Source organism: Vidua macroura, chromosome 6 (assembly GCF_024509145.1).
Source record: "Vidua macroura isolate BioBank_ID:100142 chromosome 6, ASM2450914v1, whole genome shotgun sequence".
Lineage (NCBI taxonomy): Eukaryota > Metazoa > Chordata > Aves > Passeriformes > Viduidae > Vidua > Vidua macroura.
In genome coordinates this window covers 39,848,575-39,872,122 of record NC_071576.1, presented here as the reverse complement: position 1 = coordinate 39,872,122, position 23,548 = coordinate 39,848,575, and the positions used below count along the sequence as shown (strand labels likewise).

Sequence of the window (23,548 nt, the reverse complement as noted above, 5' to 3'; positions counted from 1 at the left end):
AGTATTTCAGATTGATAATAAGTAACAAAATGCAGGATTTTAAATCACCATTTGAATCAATTTGAAAGTCAAGCACTTGTAGGAAAAACCTAAAATTGTGTTATTCTTACTGTTTCCTAAGTAAACCTACACAGCCACACAGAAAGTCATTTCCTTCATAGAATAATTTCTCACATTATTTGTGAGAAAAGCAGTATTTTCCTTTATGGTGAACACATTATAATAAGGATGTGACTATCATAGCCAGCAGCTCCTATGTTTAGCTGCTTTACAGCAGTATCTCACAATTCCTTAACTTGCAAGTTAGGCTTTTTCCACCTACTCTTTTATAACAGGTATTACGGCCTTGTGCCTACTTTCAGTGTAGGCTTTTTCTAGCCCTTCAGTTTCCTTTGTTTCTGAATAGCTCAGGCTAATTTTAGCAACAATAACAAGAAAAAAATCAAGGATGCCCATTATTCCCCACACCGGAATTTAAAAGAGCTCTCCATGGTTCTGAGCTACCTCCAGCAAGAGTCACACACACTCTAAAAACTCTTTTTTACTCGAGTCTGACTAAGGCCCAAACACAGTTAGTAGGCTTTTGGTTTATGAAACTTTGTATTCTTTTTAAAGCAAACAACCCTGCTTTTCCAAATTGACTCTCAGGACAGAATTTCCAAGTAATTTAAAGGAGAGTCTGGATGGTATTTAGAGGTCAGTTCCACAAGGAAGGGGGGCATAGGGGATCTACATCTCTAGCCCTAAAGTTAATTACAAAAATTAAAAAGAAACAATGAAACAAGAAAATCAGTCTGCTCCCCCACTTGAAAATTGCAAATGAAGATTATAATAAATGGCAGCAGAAGATTAGAAGGCAGGGGCTACCCCATTATGCTGCATTATTCACATTATTATCTACGTTGAGGTAGGTATGGAGAAGCTTAAGAAGCAAAACACTGGTTTTTGAAGTTGGTTTTGCTAAAATCAAAATATTCTAGACAGATAAGTAGACTCATACAATCATAAAAGTTTTTTAGGTTGGAGAAGATCGCTAAGATACGTAGTCCAACCGTTACCCCAGCATTGCCAAGTTCACCACCGAACCACATCCCAAAGTGCCACATCTACACATAAGTACAACAAACAAGTTTTTTAATACTTTGAGCACTCTAGGCTCCCAAGACAAGGGAGCCTCAAGAAAATTTTGAGAAAATAAATGGTCCCATAAATAGATCATACTAACATACTAACATCCTTCTTATGTGGAGACTAGCAGGGATTCTAAAGGATTCTAAGGCAGGTTATACAGTAAAGTATAAAATACCACCCGTATAAGATAACAAGCTGTTTAACACTAGTTAATGCTCTGTGGTGAAATGACTGCTGAGAATAAAGACAGAATTTTATAAGAAAACTAGATAGTCTTTTAGAAAATGCTGGGAAGGAGCTGGTGACTTCAAGTCCACAATCACTTCCAGTAACATGACCAGAAGCAGCAGAAAAAAAGTCTTTGGAGTACAATTTAAGCTTCTTTGTAAAATATCAATGACCAAGTTTTTGCTCCCTATGACACACATAAACCAAGGAGAGAGGTGGGGATGAAGTTTAATTAGAAGATACTAAATTGACAGCCTACAGATGTTTTGAGAAGCCAATTCTTACATGCATAAAAGCTATATCAAATATTTTTAAAGCACAGTGGAACTGAAACACTTGACACAGATGCTTTAAGTGCAAATTATGTTTGAGCTGATTATTACAGCACATTAAATACAGGACCACAGCAGGAAAGTTAAATGAAATAAATGCATTCGCAGTTACTAGAAGGAACTTAAATTGATGCCTACATTGAAATCTTTATTCACAAAGAAGATGACAGAAGAATTCTTGCAGGTAGGAAACTACAATACTCATCAGAAACAACAGGCACATCAATTAACACCAGATACTGGGAAATAAAGAACATTGTTTTTCTGAGGGATGTCATGCCTCAGAAGGTGACTAAGTTTTATAAACTAAATTAGCATGGAATTAGAGAGACCTAGTTGACATAAAATATTAGGATTTTCAGAAGGTGCTACTAGATTGTGAAATTCACTGTAATTAAAATGTTTTGAGTTTAAAGAATTTGATATGTTAAGGAAAGCAGACTTAGATGTTCTTTCTACAAAAATCTATCCATGGATACTATACTGCATCTGTCTTCGAACAACCCAAGTCCTGGAAGCTCAGAATGTAAGCTAGAAAGGTCATGGCTGCTTGCTTCCATTTCTACAGATAACTGCTACTGACATTTGAGTAGGACAGGAAGCCTTCTCAGACAAATGCTCAGATCACATTAATCTTAAATCTGACTTTTTCTGACTGGATCTTATGTAGGCATGCTCATTGCTGAAAATCTATTCAGTAAGTGAAGGAAAAAAAGTGAAGAAAACTGCAACAAAATACAGTAAATAAATAGTGCCACAGAACTCAGCCCATATAACCTGTATTTTACAATCTTCTTTTTCTCAACCTCTATAACTTGCAAACATCCATCTGTTTGCAAAGACATGAGAATCAAAATATTATTACAGTATTTCAGATGCAATTCTAATTCTGTCTCCTCTGTTCGCAGTTAATTTAAATTTGATATAAATCTAAATAATCTTGGACCACATACATTTGCTGTTTTCAGATTTTACATAAAGGCACCAATTTGAAATGTAATACTAATATGAACATATTGGTGTCCAGTTTTTAAGATGATGAGCAATAATAACAACATCACCTGAGGTTGAAAATAAGTTTTATGGTCTGTTCAGCCACCTTTTCAGGTGTTGATTAACTCCCCATAAACGACATAAAGACTGTTAGCAGCTGCCACTACATTTATTTGGAGTAAAATCTTAGCCTTTTCCTTGATGAAGTTAAACAGCTTGTTGGGCAGAAGGAATGTTCACGTTGAATTTCCTTCAGAAGATGTCCAAATATTTTGTGATAACATTTCTCCTTTCTAACTTCAGAACAAAACAAAGTGATAAATTTCTTCAATAAATTATAACACCAAGGTTAAACAAGAATGCTGTGCTTTTTATTTTCACCTACAGCAGCACCACTAATTACTACTGTCATTGCTATCTTACCTCTCACTACCAAAGTGTTTATTCACACTTATATCATATAAGTGTATGATAAGTCTTTTCCTATCGTCAGTAGAATTCTTTAGCAGTTTAAAATATTTACAGGCCTGGTTGCAAGATATTCTACTTCACAACATAGCCATCACTTTTCCGAAGCATAGTGGTGATGGACATCAGTTTCCTTTTATCAGGAGGTTAAAACTAATGTAAGCTTTCTTAAATAAATGGAACTTTAAAAAAAAAAAAAAAAACTACCAGAATATGACAGCGAGATGAATTTTGCTATCTACTTATTAAATACATTTCAAATCAATATTAAAGACAGCAATATTGAAGGAAATACAGTCAAGAGTATCCAGACACTTATTAAAAAATATCACAACATCCTACTACTGCACTATGCCAGGATGTGTTTATTAGCTAAATTAGCTAATTTTCAGAAACTAAGTTTCAAATACCAGATATGCAGCAAAATATTTTTTAAATTGTTAGTAGTTTTTTTCTGAAAAACAAGAGTGATAGGCATATAATTTATGGTTGTAAACATTTACCCATTATTTCACAGAAATATATAACATTACAAAAAGGTTCCCTAATGACATATAAGAAGAACCACTACTTCCTACTTATATACAACACCACTTATAAATAGTCTAAATATTTATTAATTGATTTCATAAGACTTTCCTAGGAAAAACTCTCTATGCAACAATTGATAGAAGAGAAATTTCATACACTGTGTTTATCTCACTGTGATTTACACAGCTGGTTCCAGAGATAAATAAATAATTTGGATCCAGAGTTGAGCTTAAAGATCTTTATTCATTTCAGTCATACACAAGAAGTTAAGCTTTTTAAAAACAGCATGCAATGGAATATGTATTTTAAATATCCTAGTAGTATGCCTCATTTTTTACAGCAATGATGGTAGATGAAAGTCCAAGACTTTCAAAAGGTGATCAAAAATTCAACACTGGTATTTAAAAAAAAAAAAAAAACACACAACTCTGATTTGCTTTAAATGGATCCATTACTAGACATACTGTACCAAGTAACATATATCATATAGTAATATCTTCATGGAATGCTACATGCACAGGTTCATTTAGTACCATTCACAATTTTTTATTCATTACCTGACCACAGGAAGAGCTCTTCCCAAATCCCAATATGTACTCACTTCCAACTTCCTTCACTCACTCTCTATATTAGAGAAGCACACACAAAAACATAATTAAAATGAAAACATTATGCCAAGATTATTTGGTTGTAAATATAATGCTAAAGTTTCCTATATAGGTTCTATCCAGAAAAGCTCAAGAGACTCTGTTTTCCAGACAATTTATTCTTACGACGAAGTACACATGACCCAGCACAGGCCCTTGAGAAGGATAAGATGAAACCTTGCATTACACTGTTACCATTACAAAAGACAACCATATCTTCTGGATCTTTCTATTCTATTACGGGGTTACAAATTCACAAAAAAAACTGTTTCTCTTTTCTCCCCAAAATTTCATTTTTCTAAAAGCAATTGTTGAAGAGCAATTGCTAAATTGCCAAAAGCAATTGTTGAATTGCCAAAAACGGGCAATTTAATTATAGTTTATTGATCAGGTCACCTCTGTATTGGCTCTTCATTGAACACACATCAAATAACTCTTTTCATGGTTGTGTTTAACAGGAGTTAAACAGAGAGATCTTTTAACTCAAAGACCATCTTCGGAATTCTTGCAAAAGAAGGTTCCAGCAAGGTACAGCACCTTCCAGTTTCCTGGTATCAAGACCAACATAAGCAACAGTTACATGAGGAAGTCAATTCTATATACACATTTTAAAGGATCTGATCCTAGTACAGAAGTATGGTCAATTAAGATGAAGGTATAACCTGAAAGAGTCACATTTACAGGGAGCAATGTGGGCCACCATTTTGCAGTGCTGTTGAGAAAGGTTTCTCACATGCAATACAGACTTTTGGAACAGTCTGGCTAAGGTTTTTATTTTTTTGTTTTAATTTTTTTCTTTTTTTCTCTTTTTTTGGTTTTTTTTTTTTGTTTTTTTTTTTGTTTTGTTTTTTGTTAGTTTGATTGTTTGTTGGTTTGGGACATTTTAATGTTTTAAGTGTTGAGCGGACTCTTCTCTCCTGCCCCATTCTCTCAGATTTTCTCTGCTTGACCAAAAAGATTATAGATCAAACACACTGAATGTTAGGATACCAATAAAAAGGCATGGAAATGGATATATCATTACAATCACACACCGCCAATGTTGCATCCCGGAGTTTGGGTTTAGATTAGGGTTTTTAATTTATGTTAAAATAAGTCAAGTTCTGTAATCCCACGTTTCCCCCATGTTGTTCCCCCCCGCGGTTTCTGGCCCCATGTTGCCTGTTGCTGGATCCTTACCCCTGTGCCGCTCCTGTAACCACCCTGCTGTCCGGCCCCGGGAAACCCCGTGCTGGCCACCCCGAGCCACACGATCCCGCTCAGCCCGCGGCTCGGTGCCCGCCCCTGCGGGGTTCTCTGGTTGGTCGCTGTTGCTGGCGTCACCGCCATGGCAGCCGCCCCTATTGGCCGGCAGGCCGTGGATCCTCTCGCCCCACCCCTCCATAAAGCCCTATCCCGCCGGCAGTCAGGCGCCATTTTCTCCCATGCGAGTGCCGGGAGCGGTCGCGTCTTTCCATCGATCCGCGCCATGTGTGACCAATAAACCGTTCCTGCCAAGCATGGAGTAAATGGACAAATTCCTCACCTCTTTGCCGGATCCCTAGCGCATGGTAACAGAGGCTGGCCAGCCCACGTGCCCGAGACACGGAGTCGTGTCCGGGAACCCGCGGCAGCAAACCCCGGCAGCACGTGGAAGCTACGCCACAGCCGGGCTCCCAAGAGCTGCATGCAGCCGGGGAGAGCGAAAACCCACGCCGCACGCCAAAACATTCTTAACTTACTGTTCTGAGCTTTCTAGAAATGAGAATCATTATTTTAAAATGTTTGAGGAGATGTATCAACAAGAAAATGAGGGAATGGGAATCAATTCTGACAATAAATAAAGAAAAACATTATGTTCCCACAAACATTTTTTAACAAGTTCATCCAAATAATTCCAAAAATAATATATTTGATATTAAAAAAACCCACAACATTTTATTAATTTTCTGGTTATTAGCTTGTTATGAAATAATTTGTCTTCCCTGTTTGCTTAGGAAAAATGCATTTTTATACTTCATTCCTTAATCTTGTCTAATTAAATGACAGGTGGAGAAAGATAAAAACATGCTCACATGGCAAAAAAAATCTAGAATCCTCTCCACAATTTGACTGCATGGACTGGGCCACAGGAAAAGAGGAAAAAAAAAGGTAAAATTCTTCTTGCCTTGAAGAACACTGAACACTCTGAGAAACAGAACTGAGAAATTTAGCAGCTGAAGAAAGATAATCAATTCATAAACACAACAAATCTTACTAGATGAAAGAAACATTTGATTACTCATCATAACAGGCCAGGAATTAGACCAAAAAAAGTTACATCCTTAAGCAGAGTACCAGAATAAATTTCAACATTTTAAAAAAGTACGGTAGATGTGAACAAAACAGAAAAAAAATATTTCTTCATACTATGACTGCTAAAAAGGGCAGAGATAAAAAAATTTTAAAAAATTATTTTCTGTGTGCATATGGATACATGCTCCTAACATGTCTAAAGAAATGGCAGAGTTTAAAATACTGTTGAAATACAAGACAGCAACAGAAGTAGTTGGCCATTACTTAGCAACTACATGGAAAGAGCACATACATGCACAGGAGTACTGAATTGCATCAAAGTTCTGATTATTTTCTGTATCAAGCTATCAATTAATTTTTCTGAGACTTCTTTACAGAAGAGATTTGAGTCTCAGTGCACAGAGATCTGAAGAAAATCCATATATTTTTAGGAAAGCACACAAAACCTACTCATTATATATGGCACACATTAGTAAAAGATCCCATTCTCTCTGCCATCCACTCCGTCTCTAGATGACATGTTTACAACAGTTAGTTATTCAATTATGAAAAAGTTGATGCAAAGGAATAAATGAAAAGTAGGCAATAAGCAATAGAAGAGAAATGGAAAAACCCTCAAGTTCTGCCAAATTCAAGGGATTTACAGAGTTCAAGACTGAAAGATCAGTGCTCCAAAAAGGCATGTGGAAGAAAAAAAGCTGAACAAAAGGTGGAAAGCTTGTGTTAAAATACCCTCTGAAGCCTTCAGAATGCATGAACTACATTCCCCTAGTTTTCTGAACAGAGTTATCCATTTTCTTGACCTTGCTTCAAGCTATGCTCCCTGCTCTAGTGAGATACCAAAACATCAGCACACTCTAATACAGGCTGCTGTAAAATTCTCCCAAACTCAGAGATTATTTTTCACTGATCATATCCTAACAACACTCTCTGGAATATTGCTATTGGACTAAAGAGCCAAAACTAAATACAAGCTGCTAGCTGAAAAATCTCGGGGATCAGTGGAATACTTCTGATTTAGTGACTTTTGACTTCAAGTGTATGTTTTAGAACAGTTTTCAGAAATATACCATTTCAAATAAACAATGTAGCACTGATGTAGAATGAATGTTCAATTTTCAGTTTTTGCAAAATAACTTCCAAAAATATCTGCATTAATTTTTCCCATCCAGTGGAGCTTAGTAACTCAGATTCATCATGCAGATCATTTTACATCAGAACACATTTTAAGAAATACATATTAGTTGACAGCAACAATTACTAATTGAAAAACAAAGATTCCAGGTATATGTAAATTAGTTTTTTGGAATACCTGGAACACTAGGATAAAACATTATAAAATAATAAGAAAACATGTAGATCAGCAAACTGAATACAACTAGATAAATTGCTTGAATGGAAACAGTGGGACAAAATTAGTGCAAGCATTTTTAATATGAACATTCATTTAAAATAGAAATGGTTTAGTAACAGAAAAACATAAAGATCATAAAATATTTTTAGCAAAATAACTTAAGAACAAATTCTAATAGCATTGCTACACTAGAAGAAGTTTTATTCCGTTTATTCCAGAATGCATTAATTGTCATACTGCTGCTAAGAGTGGCCCATCACAGCACACATACACTTGTTTTCATAAATATTCTGGCCCCTGTTCACAAGATCTTGTAACCACAGAAAGGTGCACAATACAGCTGACATTCCAGAGCTTTCTTTGTCACTGACTATGATTAATGAACTGTTTTACAATGCTCTGTGGGATGCTAATCACAGCATTCAGGAAATTACGAGGACTCAAGAGTCCACTTCCGCAACTTCATTAGTGGCTTTTTAGTGTCCCCTTTATGAAATACATGTGGTTCATCACACCAGTTTTCATTCAGCCACTCTCCAGAAGATACATGAATTCTTCTCAGAGGACTGTTATGAACATGTAACAATAGCATACATAATTTTTCCGTATCTTTTTTACTTCAGCAAGAACCAAAACACATTGAAATGAAGATAATCAAGAAGAAAGGATGCATGACACAGATGGTGCACAAAAACTATCAACTGCTGCAAGTGTTTGCTCACTGACCACCTGCACAGTGCTGAATGGTGCTTTCGGGTCTGTGAGAAAAGCACAGAGTTGTGGGTTCACTCACTCTTACAGGACAATCAGCAATTTCCTTGCACACTTCAGACTATGCTCATGCCAAACACAACTGCACATAATACTGATGACACAATCAAAGTCATTTGACAACAGTGCAAAATGAAAAGATTGCCCTCCAGAAGCTTGCAATTCCAGACTACTATCTGCTTGAAGGGAAATATAACATAAATAGCTATTCTCATTTAGAGACACTAGAAACATGACCTTTGCCCAGCGCTGCAACTGTAACATGCAGAAAAAGCACATTTTAACACAAGGGAATTTCTACACTGTGATGAATCAAGAGAAGAGATATACAGTAGTTCTGTCTTCCTAAGCCAATCTTAAAGCTTAGAGGGGAAAGGAGTACTTTTCCATGGTTTAAAAAAAAAATAAAAAAAAAAAAAAGAACACCACCATATTAATATGGTTGGGAAGGAAGGTGCAAAAAGCAGTCTTTCTTTGCGAAGAACATTAGTATATTTCCTGGAAAGGGACATGTTCAGTGGAAGAATTGCAAAGCCAACATTCATTCAGAAGGATTCTACCATTAGCTCAACAGGTGAAAAATCTATACACCATCTAGAAAGGAGAAAGGAGTAATACAACTACTGCATAAGAAGATGCAATATGATGCCTGAAAATGCATTTGGCTGGCAGAAAAGGAGCTGGTAATGCCTTGAGACAATGATGGATTTCACAGATTTATATTCCTGTTACTGTGACATGTTGTGTATTTTACATAATATTTGTGACAAAAATGTTACCAGTAACATGCTGACTTGGGTAAGGGTATATTAATGGCTGCCCCCAGAGGGCAATACAGCACCAGGAATTGGACTGGGATTGCTCCATAGTAGTCTGTACTACCTTAGTTTCCCGAGCCGCAACATGAGGTCTCATCTCCATCTGCAAGGCCAATGGCAATGCTTTCTTTCCATCTAATCTGTATACTCTGCTATACTGTCTTGCTGCACACTAATACATCATGACTACCATCTTTGCTTTGTGATCCAATGGTCACACACTTTCTCCTATTTCTTGCATCAGGACCACACATGTTCTCCAAGAAAAGGCACACGTTTTAATAAAACCATCTATGAGGTTCAAACACATTGAAAGAGAGAATGAGAGAGAACAAATGATTCACAGATAAATTGCTCAACTACCTAGTTACTAAATGTCTGTTTTCAGGTCTCACCGATGCATTTGCATTTAGGATTAAAGTTCAGATCTTCAAAACTGCTCAAGTAACACTTTAAAAGAACAAGCTTCTTAAATCTCTAAAATGAGATATATTTTCCCAGAACCTGAATTTTTACAGCTCTCTTCTAAACCTCTTAAGACTATTTCTGACTAATCTTAGGAACCCCAAATTAGCCATTATACACTCAGCACAGCCCATTAATATTGTACACAGCAATTAATAAAACCTCCCCTGCATCCCTTCTACTGCTTGTGTTATTCAAAACCATTGTCTCTAATCCATAAGTGCAATCTACAATATTGGTCTCTAGACCTGAGATCACCCATTTGGTTCTAGCCAAATACTTTCCAGTTCAACTTGCCAAGCAATTTAACAGTTAGTGATCTCTTTCTATCAAATATAGACATTTATTAGGAACAAGGTATTCTTCCCAAGAGCTAAAGCCAATGACCAAGAACATCCTGCCAGGTAGCAATGAGGGAGCCTTCCTTAGAGTTTGAAAGTTCCCTCCTTACTGACAGGTTTTTGGATTCATTAACCAATTTTAATACAGTTAACATGAGTTACGACAAATATGCTTAGGCAAAATCAATCTGATTAAGACAGTATCATTAGGATCAGTTTCAAGTGAATCACCCTACAATTAACCTCTGTCTTAATTAGATTTTTTTCCATATACTAGCAAACACCTAATTTTTCTCATTCCCCTTAGACTTGGCTTATTTCAACATTTGTTTAAGAACAAAAGAAGTAACAAAAAAAACCCACCAAGACTGAAGTGCAAAAACAATTAAATGAAGATTTTCTTATGCTAACAGGATCTGCCAATTTCAGATGTGTTTATTAGCCACTATTTAATATAATCCAAACTACAAAGTACTGAATTATCAGTGTAGTATAATTACATTATTAAAAAAAGAGCAAAGCCAAAACAACTGCAGAATTTTTCTATACTGTAGATGTCACCTTGACATTTATCCTCATCTTGTTCTTCTCTACAAACTACAATTTCTTTCACTCAACACAAAAAGTGTGCAAGACTATCACCCCCTCTACCATTTCATCTAAAAATTGTAACATTAAATAAAAATTCATAACTCACAGATACATTTACCACACCTATACTCTCTCTCTGTATTTCATACTAAGAACAAAACTTTAAAAACCCTGTGATGTACATCCTCACCTATTTAACTGAAAGAACTTGTGAAGCGGGAAACTTCTTGCCTGGCTATTTCCTCTGATCTTGTCCCAGTAAACAATTTGGCATTATAAAAGTTTAGTTTCATGTAACAGACTAATCCTAGAAATTTTAAAAGGTACAGACTACCAGTGGTATTTGAAATTTGTCTTTTTGGGCACTGTAAAAATAGTACTAATTTAGAGCCAAATGATATCCACCAGGTTATCATGCCTAGTTTTTTTTTTTTCCAAATTTTCAGTTGATGTTTTAGATTTGGACTATTTAAGTTTAAACTTAAAGGCATTTGAGATAAAATGTTAGTTGGTCCATTGAAAGAAGTATTTAAGCTAAAAAAAATGAAATAAGAAACACTGCAATATGCAGAAAGACCTTATGCTCCTTCTCAGCATCATTTGCAAAAAGCTGTTCTCCCTATGCTTCATTCACAAAAGAGACAATTAAGGGGGGGGCGGGGAGGGGAAATTTTGTTCCTTAATCAGCCTCTTATTATTTTCAACCTCTCCTTGCAGGTCTTGGATCAAGCGTTATATTTTCAACACTATTTTCTCCTGGACTCTCCAATTTGGCAAGATAATTTTGATTTCTTGGCATGCATTAAGTGCATGGTTCCAAATTGGACACAATGACCTAGCTGACTCCATTTCTATCCTAGGTTGTGTAGAGAGACCTACATAAATTTTACAGTCCTGAATGACAGCACTTTCATTTGCTCATCCTGGTGTGATGTTACATTCTCAGAACTACTTTTTGTGCATGATACTCTTGATTTAAGGTAGCTCTTAACCCTCAATTTCTTTCTTTAGAACTCTTAGCCATTCCTTATCCTGGACTCCTGTTCTCTTTTTCTTTAATTTAAAAGTAGGATTTTAAGTTTGCCCTTAATGGCTTGAATCCCATTTTCCCCTGCTCATTCTAATTTCTTGCTTCATGTTAAATTCTCCTCCAATCTTCCAACCTCTCTGCAGTGTCTCAGCCTGGTATAATTTTCACTGCAGTAAACATGTGTGTCAATGGATCCATTAGCATCCTCTTTTCTTGAAAAGAAAAACATAAAAGACTGTTGTTTGTGCCTCTGCATCAGAAATTACTTATCTAGAACACACTTTTAATAAAGAATACAGTTCAGAGAGACAGAGGAGCAGGAAGCAATCTTTCAAAGAAGAATCCAAGCTAAATGCCTACCAGGATAGAAGAGCACGCTGAAGCCAAACGTTAGAACAAGAAACAGACTTTGCTGATCCTCAGGCAAGAGGGAAAGTAGCAAGTAAGATCATAGATACTCCAGAACCACAGAGGGACAGTCCTGATAAAATGGCAGGGCTAAATCAGCAACATACCCTCCTGAAAAGGTATTTTCCATCAGGAATCATATACTTATCTATTTAGATATGTAGAAATAGAGAATATGTATCCGAGATTTTAGGTGCCCTGATAATAAATAAAACTGAAGATATACAGGCCTTTTCCAGAGATTAGTTTATCTTGAAAAGCCTATTGCAGATTAATCCAACTTACAGAATATCCTAGAAAGGATAAGAAAGTGGTTTAGAATCCAATAAAAAATGTTGATCTTATCTTTATTTCTCAACAAACTACAGAACAGCAGTTCATAGATGGATTGGAATGGATTAGACTAAGTGTGAAATATGATTTGGAAAAAAAAAGGAAAGGCTACCATGGAAACATTTTTATATCTGAAAAGAATCAGAAAACAATATCAAATAAGTATATGGATGATAATACAGTTTCCCCAAGCCATACTGTGATAGCAGAAAATAATTCCAAATACAGCTTGTTACAAAATCTGACCGGAAGCAGGAATCCAACACAATCCATGCATTGCATAATCAAGTAATATGGGGAAGATATCACCTCACTGTAGTGCTCAGTTACTTGTCTCAACCCACCAACACTACCTACATCTTACCTAGACACAGAGCCCAAATCACTTTCCTCCACTGCTCAACCTCCCTCAGTAGTTGAGCAATGCATATACCAAACCACTGGCTTAACTATAGCTCCAGGCACTGCAGTTTATAGACCTGCACAAATCCCTTTAATTACCCTCCCACACAATCTAAACAGAAAAGGTAAGAAGAGGTTTCATGCAGTTCTCAACCACTGTGCCTCTTTCTTGCTAAAGGAAGGAACACATCTCTGCTAAAGACAGTCATACCATCACCACAGCTTCCGGACAAAGCAAGTTAGTGTGAACACAGAACAACAGGAACTACAAAAGTAAGTAATTATATACGCATACATGCCTGCAAGCAGGCTCTCACAAGGAAACAGATTTTAATTTACAAAACTTCAAATCAAGATACAAATTGTTCTATTACATAACATCATGTACAAAGGACCAACCAATTCTGACAACAAGTGAGGTTTTGGGATGTCATGAAAGTTCTTATACCTTTCACTCATTTTCAGAGCCTGCAGCAGACAGATACTACACATGGGGCTGGAGAGTTGGAGGGTGGGGTGGGGGAAAGACTGTTACAGATTTCCTAGTTACCTGCTAAGATTTTTTCCTTCTGAATCATTGTTTCTACTCCATATCAATAAACCATTCTGACTAACTGCAATGGCTGGGAAGGATCTGGCAAAATTAGCCACTTCTAGTCTGAAGTTTCCACAGAAGCCTGTTTTTCTCCAAGGTCAAATCATGTACTCCCAGGCTAACAACTCCAAGAGAGCATTACCACAAACTGCTGGGCAAATCCACTGACTGGCAGCTGTCTGAAGGGACAGGTTACACTGCCACACTTTGCTCCTGCCTGCAGAGTCTCTCTCCTGCACTCTCTCCAGTCTCTCTTCTGCACCATTTGGACCCTTCTTTGAACAGTCGTCTGAGCTGATCCATCCCAAAAGCCAAGAACCAAAACCTTTCCTCTGGATTTGTGAGGTAAATCAGTTAACTCGTTTCAGTAGGAGTCTGAGAAGAAAGCTAGGTTCAGGAAATGGAATCAAGTCCTCTCACCAACAGGAAGCAGTCAATGCAGCTAACTCAGTTTCAAGACACCTATGTGGACACTTGGAAAGCTATCACCATTATTCTTTGTTCTGGCCTGGCCAGAAGGTTCCTAGAACATTATTTGAAATCACACTTCTTTTTTTTAATAAACCATTCATTAAACCATTACAACACCACAGTACTTCTAAAGTTATAAGTGCACAATATAAATCAAAATAATGGAGAGCACTTTAGATGTTGCCAGTTGACAAACACTAGTGAAGTTGGGTGAACTGTAAAAGCATCAAATCTGCAATAAATTTGCTTGAACTCTTAGTCTAATTTGTTCAGTTGTGGAAGTTTAAGAAATTTTCACAACCTTCTTATCATAGTTAAGGATACTGATCATAACAGTATTTTCTACAGTTGCATCGAAAAAAGAATAATGTCATAATATGCTTGGTTTTCACACCTGGATTCATGTTTCAATGAAGTTCATTCTTTATGCATTCTTCTGGAAATGAAGAGAGTTACCTTTCTGCTAAGTTGTATTTGAATTTTAAAAAAGTTTCCTCAAACATTACTATTATGGTACTTGCCCAGACCTTCAAAACCATAAGAATCTGAAGCATTGGATCTGGGATATCCCAGGGCACACAATACTTTCCACCCAAAACAGCTTAGTTGCTTATAACTCTTGAAAAACTTCATGGAGTAGGGCCTGTTCCCAGCCTCTGCAGCAGACCAGCTTACCTCTGAGAAATACATGTAATATCTGAAATACAGATGGAAAGGGCCCAGAAATACTGCCAGAGAAATAGAGGGTTTTGTATATAAGACAGAGGGTACATAATGAACCTAGCAAAGAATTTCTGTTTTTAGAGATGAGATGCAAAGAGAAGGGAGAGAAATAGGTGTAAGGAGAAAGGAAAGGTGAAACAGATATCTGATTGACCCATTTTGTCAGTGATCACCTCTCTTTTGCAAAGTTTCCTCTTCTCAGCTGACTTATCAACAGAAGAGCAGTTTTCAATTGTGAAGGCAACATTACAAAGAATGAGAAGTACTTACTTACAAGCAATAATTATTGTTCAAATTAATACTTTTGGGGATTCTTCTTCCTCACTTTCATTTTGAAGCATAGGCAAGTCCCTGAAAGTAGAAGAGGAAAAGATCATCAGTTTTTATCACAGAATCATTTAGGTTAGATAAGACCTTGAAGATCATCAAGTCCAGCCATAAACCTACCCCTGCCAAGTCCACCACTAAACCATGTCCTTTAGAGCCACACCTACATACCTTTTAAATTCACCCAGGGATAGAGGCTCAACAACTTCCCTGGGCAGCCTGTTAGAGTGCTTGACTACTCTTTCAGTGAAGAAAAAACTGTTTTAAACAAAATCTTATTTTGGGGTTACCAAGGCATGGAGTTAGTACATCATTTCCTAACAGTTATCTCACTAATTCAGAATGGCAGTACACTACTGAACTAAACATTGATTCCTGGCCATTTAACAGAAAAGCAATCAAAAGTTGCTCTATCAGATGCTGAAACAGCAAGAAATTGGCTGTTGAAAAAGCTTATTTGTGAACCTGACTTCAAGAAAAGGAATGAAAGAAAGAAAAAAAAAAATAAACAGGAAACCAATTAAAGCAACAATAGTACCAAGAACAGGAACAAAGGAAAAAAATTATAAATGTTTCAGATAACTGACTTTTAATGCAATGAAAATGCTGCCAAATTAGTCTTATTTTTGAATGAAAATTAAGTGATTTCTATTTCAAAGAGAAGCTTCAGCAGCTGCACTGTTAAAGATGAACTGGCAACTCTAAAGCTCTCAAAAGCAGCAACAGTGATAAAAACCATATCTGAATTCTGTGTTTTCTTGTTCATGTAATAAATTATTTAAAGCAATCAGCACCTACAAAGTCAGAGCCCATGAACTTCCAAAAATGGAAAGCCTGAGGGAAACAGGTAGCCTATTTTCACTTCTATTTGAGATTGATAGTCTGGGTATACTTTGGCTAAGGCACTCAATGAAAAGGTTATAGCTTTTGCTGTGATAAAGTATCTCAGAAACTCAAACCAAAAAATACAACCCAGTTGCTCCAGAAAGCAAAATCAGAAAAAATAAACTCATTCTTTTATTGTAGCTCTCATCAAATCAGCTACACTGTGTGCTTTACAAAAATTGAGAGGTGAAACTTTCAGCTGAAGGTGACTCAAGAAGCCAAGCAGAACAAAATTCAGAGTCTACATGCTGCAAGAGGTAGCCCTACAGGGAACACATTAGAGCATGGCCTAGAATTATGTTTACTCTTTTGTATGAAGCATTATGATGTATTTTCTTACAAGTTTATATTCCCAACCTCATTAACACATAGAAGGTAGGACATTATGTGAGCCATACATATTGAAAAATATATTTAGACAGATTGGCTCATGGTAAACATGAAGTAGAAACATTCACATAGGAAACATTTCATATAATGAAAAGAACTATTGCTAAATTTACAAGCTGATTTATTTGTAAGCAACAGAATTGCAAGCAGTACCAGAAGACCTTCCACTCCTACCAGGCTGGGCAAATCACCATGCCCTACATTACTAATAGAACAGAAATAAAGCTCTTTGGGCTTTTTCCCACAGTTCCATAAAAAGAATACAGTCGCTTTACATAAACTATGATTATCTTAAAACAGCCAATCTATTCTGACACATTCAAAACTAGCAAAAAGTTTACAATTTAACAGCCCAGAATTGCTAATAAATCCCTAAGATTAGAATTCTATTCATAATGTAAAAATTGAAAGTATTTTAAAAAATACTTTGCATTTCTGTTTCAATCACCTCAAGAGTATTTACAAATATCACCAGTTAGACAGTAGCTCCTTCCAGATAAGATCTTTACGCAGATCTTTTTGGAGATAAAGGTCATGAAGTGACCTAATGGATAGAAAATTTTAGTTATATGCCCAGTTCTGACTTTGAATAGCTGAGTGTACAAAGACTAGTCATTACCTTTTTTCTTTTTTTTAATTCATCTATTAAAAAAAATATATATATATCCTTTTAAAGGATTCAATAACATCTGCAGTGCTCAATCCAGTCTCCTGCATTACAACCAAAACCAAGTCCAAAACATTTCATCTACACTTTTCATGTAATTTAAGTTGCATTTTGAAAAGACACAAAATTTGAAAGCACAAGAGCAAGGTTCAAGGAGTTCAAGGATGACATGCTTTAGTGACTGTAACTACAGAAATGTTAGATGAAAATATTTACATCACCTTAGGAATTGCAGCAAGGAGGAAAAAAAAAAAGGAAACACTTCTCCCATTCTTTCTCCATTTGACTAGGGCAAACTGATTTAATTCTCAACACAGACACTAGACCCATATGCCAGGCCTACTTTCCCAATACCACTCAAAATTCCACCTTTAGAGAATGAAAATTGTCTCTGCTTCAGAAGAAGATAAACTATGCACTAAGAAGCGAAAAAATAAGAACAATAAACATTCCCTTTGGATATGGACAGGATACCAGTGGTAGATCTGAGGAACAGATCAGAATTTGAAAAGAACACTGAAAACTTCATGACAAATAACAATCAAATATTTCCTTATCTCTTCTACCCTCTTTCGCAAAGATTTCTTTTATTCTACTACCAAGAAATCCCAAATTTTCCTTTTTAATTTCTGAGTCCAGGATCAACCTTATCATCTTACACATTATTCTTAGATAAATATATAAAAGATCATCTTGAACCACTGAGTTTTTTTCTCTCCATTTCTGGGACTAGACCTCATCTTCTGATTTTCAAACAATATTTGTTCGTAAATTTATCCTTCAGATATATTTATTTTCAGATGTTTCTCTCCCATATATGCCCTCACACCCAATAAAGACTATTGTTATTTCTTCCTAGGTCCTACTTGCCAAATGCTTTCTTTCTCCTCTAAGAAGGCAAGCTCAGCTTAACCACACTACCAGCTCTTTCTTATCCAAATGACTTGCTCTTTTCTGAGTGTGACTGTGATCAGAGCTAATGCCAGTCTAAATGTAAATCAACAAATGCTTTATTGGCTGGTCATAACAATCTGTTTTTAAAAGCTAGAAACCAGCTGGTGTGGTTTAGAATCATGTTACCCTCACCAAGTCACATCATCTGAGAAGGAAGCAGATCAGGAGCTGGGTCATACAATAGCAATCTGCCTCTGATCATCAGTCTGGGTCTATCCGGAGTTCTCGCCAGTGCTCAAGTATGTGAATTTGCAACCTATTTTTTATTTATTCAACATTTTCTATTACTCCAAACACATAAATCTACTCCTAAGAGTGATAATCCTATCTTCTCTAGTACAAGCCATTTCTGAAGCACACAGACCAGCTTTTTTGTAAAGTCACCCGCATTTTCCACTGCCAGCTCTACGGTTTTAAGTTTCAAGAGAAGTGACTGAGCCTACGTTAGGGAGAACATTGCATGAAAAGAATCTATTTTAAACAACTTAAAACACTTAAACACAACAAAACCACTTCCAACAAACAAACAAAATCAGTAAATTGGTAAAGAAAAATAAATGGAAAATTATTCCTTCTGTAAGCCCAAGTGAGGCTCAGAAAATGATTTTTCCAGTTTTAAGAGATAATGTATGTTCCTAATGGAGAAGTAAGTATATAACTGAAAAACTGAATTTCATTTCTCCTATACCCATCAATCCATCTGCCTGGTAGCACTGCTAATTGCTGGTACTAAGCAAATTTCCTTAAACAAATATGGAAAGAAAAACATCTCATGGAGACAGAAATAAAGCTAATCTTTTTCATGTATATATTAAAAAAATCATATAGGGTTTTCTATATACATCATATAATGGATTGGGGTTTGGTTTTGTTGCTTTTTTTCTTCAGATTCCTTACTGCTAAGAGCTAAAAAAGCTGGCATATGCAAGGTACAAAGTCAAATCAATAAACTTCTACTGCACAGAGAAGCAGCTCCCAGGAATCATCTGTTTTGCAGAGAAGTGCACAAGATTCTTCCAGCAGTTCAGTTTGGTATAGAAGGTTCCCCTTCAAACAAGGTTTGATTACCACTGGTTTGAGAAGAACATAGAAGTTGGTCAATGAAATTCCACTTTCAATCGAGCCAGATCTGGGAGCATTATTCCTCAATATTCATCAAAATAAGCATACAAGACAAAGATCTCCCACTTGTCTTACTTTGTCACATAGTACTTTGCCACTTTGACCTTGTTCTAAGAGTACACTATTTTTAACAGCACAAATAACAATGAGGAACAAAATTTATTATCATTAAGTGCTTATCCTTTAGAGAATAAAATATAAGAGTTGCTTTAAGGTATAAAGTCCTTCGTGATATTGAAATTTTGACACCTAATGGTGTCTCAAGGCACAAACTCAGAACACTCTACAAAACTGATGCAGTACACAGAACAGTGCACAATCCCCTGACTTCTTTCATGGACATATTAAAGGGCCAAATGAAGAATTAAGTTACAAAAAAATCTCAAATATAAACACATTTTTAACCTATCCACCTGCCAGGAGGCAGGTGACTCAGAAGGTAATAAACCTATTATTGCAGTGTCCTCAAGTTCTTTCCTGCTCCTTTCTTTCAAGACACAATGGCCCAACCACTTGACTCACTTCTCCCTTTTATTTACATGGCCCTAGCTGACACATCCCATTATATCTGGAAGACACATCACTGTTGTTCAGTGTCTGCAGGCCTACATTTTTCACTTTACAAAGTTTTGTGTATGCTAGAGTAACATTGCTAATGCATTACACTATTGCACATGTGGTGCAAATCTGGGGAAAATTTGGAAAAACACTTCAAGCACTGGACCTCTTTTAGTTCTCTCAAATCCAGGAGAACATATGCTTCTTTTCCCCAGAGTTCCACTTTTTCTCAGCCATGTGAAGTGCCATCTGTGCTTCCCAGCCTGGCAGGCTAAAACTCTACTGTCATTCAAATCACCAGTGAGCAAATTAAAGGCAAAGACTGTCCTCTTTAATAAAATAACAAGACTTACAAATGGCAACCTAGATCACAGCTCCAAAGGAATGAGTGGCAAGCGTGGGTAGCTAAAGGGTCACAGGGAGGAGAAGGTGGCAAACAGTAGAATATCTCCAAAGCTTCTTTGTAAACTTCTGCTTCTCAGCAAGCTAACACAAGAACTATGGGAATAAAAAAAGGATAGCTGGAAATCTCTGAAAGTAAACAAAAATATAACTCAACTGACACAACACATCTCGTGAGATACTCCATCCTGTTAGAAGGCATACTTGGCTCAGGAAGGACAGATATACAGGGTGGAGCAGGAAGTCTTCTCTTGAATATCTTAAGATTAGTATGTCTGTTCTGAAATACAGAATGCAAAAGAAGCCAAAGACTCCACATAACATTAGAATGGGGAAGTTACAATGAGCAGGAAAATGCAGACCTCCTATAAATTACCAAACCAGAAAATTTAAGTGGATGAGGGAGTTGGATGGACTGTTGAGATTGTTTATTTCCTTTTTTTTTTTTTTTTGGTTGTTGGGTATTGTTTGGGGTTTTTTTTCTAGAAAGCTAGCAGAATCATTCAGAGCATAAGATTTAATATTAATGATTCACAGAGTAGGCCTTTTAGGAAGAAGATCACAGATAAAACTGAGTTAACCTCTAGTTAGTAACTGGCTTAACTATTGCATTTACAAAAGTTAACCTGAAAGGTTACATCAATATAGCAACAACTAAAACTTTCCCAGACACTGAAATGCAAATCATCATGTCAGAACAAGTCCTGAAATACTTTTGATAAAGTCCAACTGCACTCTCCAAACCTCTGGGAACAATGTGAGGGTTATCACATGGCTGGGAAAACTTCCAACAGCATTGCGCACACAGCTACCTGTTTTAAGGCTGAAAGATTAACAGAAAGGACAAATCTCAATCTGTGCCAGCTGTCCTCAGTAACAGACAATGGTCCACTTTATTAGTGATGATGCAGTCAAAAGGGATTTGAAATCAAACCAGCTTAAGGAAACTAAAATTAAGTGCAGATAAAGTCTGGAAAAGTACATTTAAAAAAAGAGGAGAAAGTAGTAACTATCTTTAGAAATTCAACCAAAAGAATGAGAAAATTCAAAGGAAAGAAAATCACACAGAAAGAACACTCTGTAGACTCTGGCTAATGAATGAAAAGACTGGAAAAAAAGCTGTCAGGAAAACCCAATTAAGAATGGTGTTAAGTGAGAATACAGTCAACATATAGAAGAAATAAAAATCTACAAGCTGAAATGCTGGCAAAATGCATCCATTTAAAATAAGGTCAAGAAACAAAATTTTTAAAAAATAAAAGGCTTTGAATTTGAGGGAGAAAATTGTTCATTCAGTACAGCCTCATGTTTATTTGTTACCAGTTGCAGTAATTAGTTCAAAAGAGAAAGTCCATCCTACCAAAAGACAATGTTTGACAGTCACAGGAAAAAAAAAATCAGCAGGCTTCACAGAAGAAAGACAGTACCATACATTTCACTGAAAAACAACTGTGATGTTGAAAACACAACACAAAGGAACATGGCTGTAAGCCAATAAAAAAAAAAGTCTTATTTGTTTCTAGTTCATATTTATATTAAAAAAGCTAGAGAACCTTGCTATTAATTTTGCAGAATCATTTTAAACTGTGGAATTTAATTCACACTATCAAAGTTCTGACATGAAGCAGGTAAAGTTTTTTAAAAATTAAAAAATATACACTTTATATTGCAAATACCAGCTACCCCTACAAATACCATTACTCAAGTCTTTTACATTCAGAGAAAATTTATATTGAAAGAGATCTGAACACACAAGAGAAATGCCAAAACCAACAAAATTATAAAAAATCCTCTATGTATGAATTTAAACAATTCATTTAGTAAATTAAAAGAAAGAAACCACATTTTCTATTGTGCCTTAGATGCCTCACCCTTTTTCTTCTTAATTTTTTTCTACCTTCTGAAAAAGGTAAGTTCTGCAAACCTACCCACCATGAGCACATGGTTTGATTTTGCTATGGAAATTATACTTGGAATTCGTACGTAATTTCATCTTTTCAAAGCTTTAAAAAAAAAAAACAAATAAAAATCATAGCACTTTATTGCAAAGTCTATCATCGATCAGCTTGGTGACTCTGCTTTTATTAACTGACTGGTCAAGTAGCAGTGCATTAACAAGATTGTGGTCAACCTCACTGCTGTGACTCAGACCCATATCAGCAGCTGTGCAGATTTCAAAGATAGTATCAATTCTGTACTGCTGCCACTGCTCTTCCATGGGAAGGTTAAGAACAGATGCAAGCACCATTCAGCAACCAGGAAGCTGAGAAAAAAAAGGAACACACAACACTGCTTCCCTTGAGAGCAGTGCAGCTTCATGTTTATAAGACATGGTAAATGTTCATGTTTATCAGACAGGTTAATCAAAGGTTCAAACAAAGCTTCAAACTAAGTCAAGAAGACTATCAAATTTAAGATCCTGGTAATTAAGGTAAAAGAAGTAAGTGGTCAGGGATTTTCAATAACAAAATCTGAAAGACCTTTCTGCAATGTCTGTTAGGCGCCTGATAACGAAGGGAGCTGAAAATCTGTATTAAATATAATTCCATCAGTATAAATATTATATAGAAAACCCATGTAATTTATTCAGTGCAACAGAAATACCTTTGAATATATTCCTTAATACTACACACCAAGTTTTACAGAACCTAAATGTTAGGGAAAAAAACATGTACTAATACTAGAGTACATTTCATTTCAGAGAGATTTCAGGTCTTTTAAGTTGCTGGTATTTGAAAAATTTTTGACATCTTTTCCTTGAGCAGGCTTCACCAAACAGACTAAAACAGCATGATATTAAGAGACCATTCCTTCAATGTACACTTCAATGTTCCTCCTGAACTGGTTGTTATTTTCCTATCTCCCACTTTTACTATCCATTAGCCCATCTTATATGACTTTCTTACTCCTCTCATGCTTAATTTATGAAGAAAATATTTAGCAAATTATACATATGTCCTTCCTACTTAGGGATAAAAAGCAAAAAAGTTGCATGTTGATTTTTAATTGAGTTGAATTTCATCTTTTTTTCTCTTTCAGTTTATAATGTATGAAGGAGAGCAGACAGACACTGCAATGAATTTACTATGGGTTAAAGGCTCCACAAAAAAGTGATGTGTTCATACTACCAATGCATACTTGCTTTGGGTAAGTCAGATTTCCCTACAGTACCCAATAACTGTGGTACAAGCCACCCTATGTGACCAGTATAATCTGGTATCATTACATAGTTTTGTATATACATCTGTCTATATGCATATAATATGGATAAATTTAATCCACACTATAACTATAACCCAGTTTTCAAACAGCAAAGAACTTTAGAAATTGTATCGAG

The 23,548-nt window shown here is 36.0% G+C and overlaps 1 protein-coding gene across 4 annotated transcripts in view; it reads right to left on the bottom strand.

The window, feature by feature from the left end:
* FUT8 (fucosyltransferase 8) overlaps positions 1-23,548 on the bottom strand; it is a 94,907-nt gene that overhangs the window by 57,936 nt on the left and 13,423 nt on the right. For 2 of the 4 annotated variants that reach the window (XM_053980943.1, XM_053980947.1), the window contains exons 2-3: positions 15,181-15,257; positions 4,241-4,307 (exon numbers count right to left, since the gene is read on the bottom strand). The gene's annotated coding sequence lies outside the window, so the exon portion shown is untranslated. Of the gene's footprint in view, positions 1-4,240; positions 4,308-15,176; positions 15,258-23,548 lie in introns of all 4 variants that reach the window. The other 2 variants (XM_053980945.1, XM_053980944.1) reach the window with 2 other exon arrangements.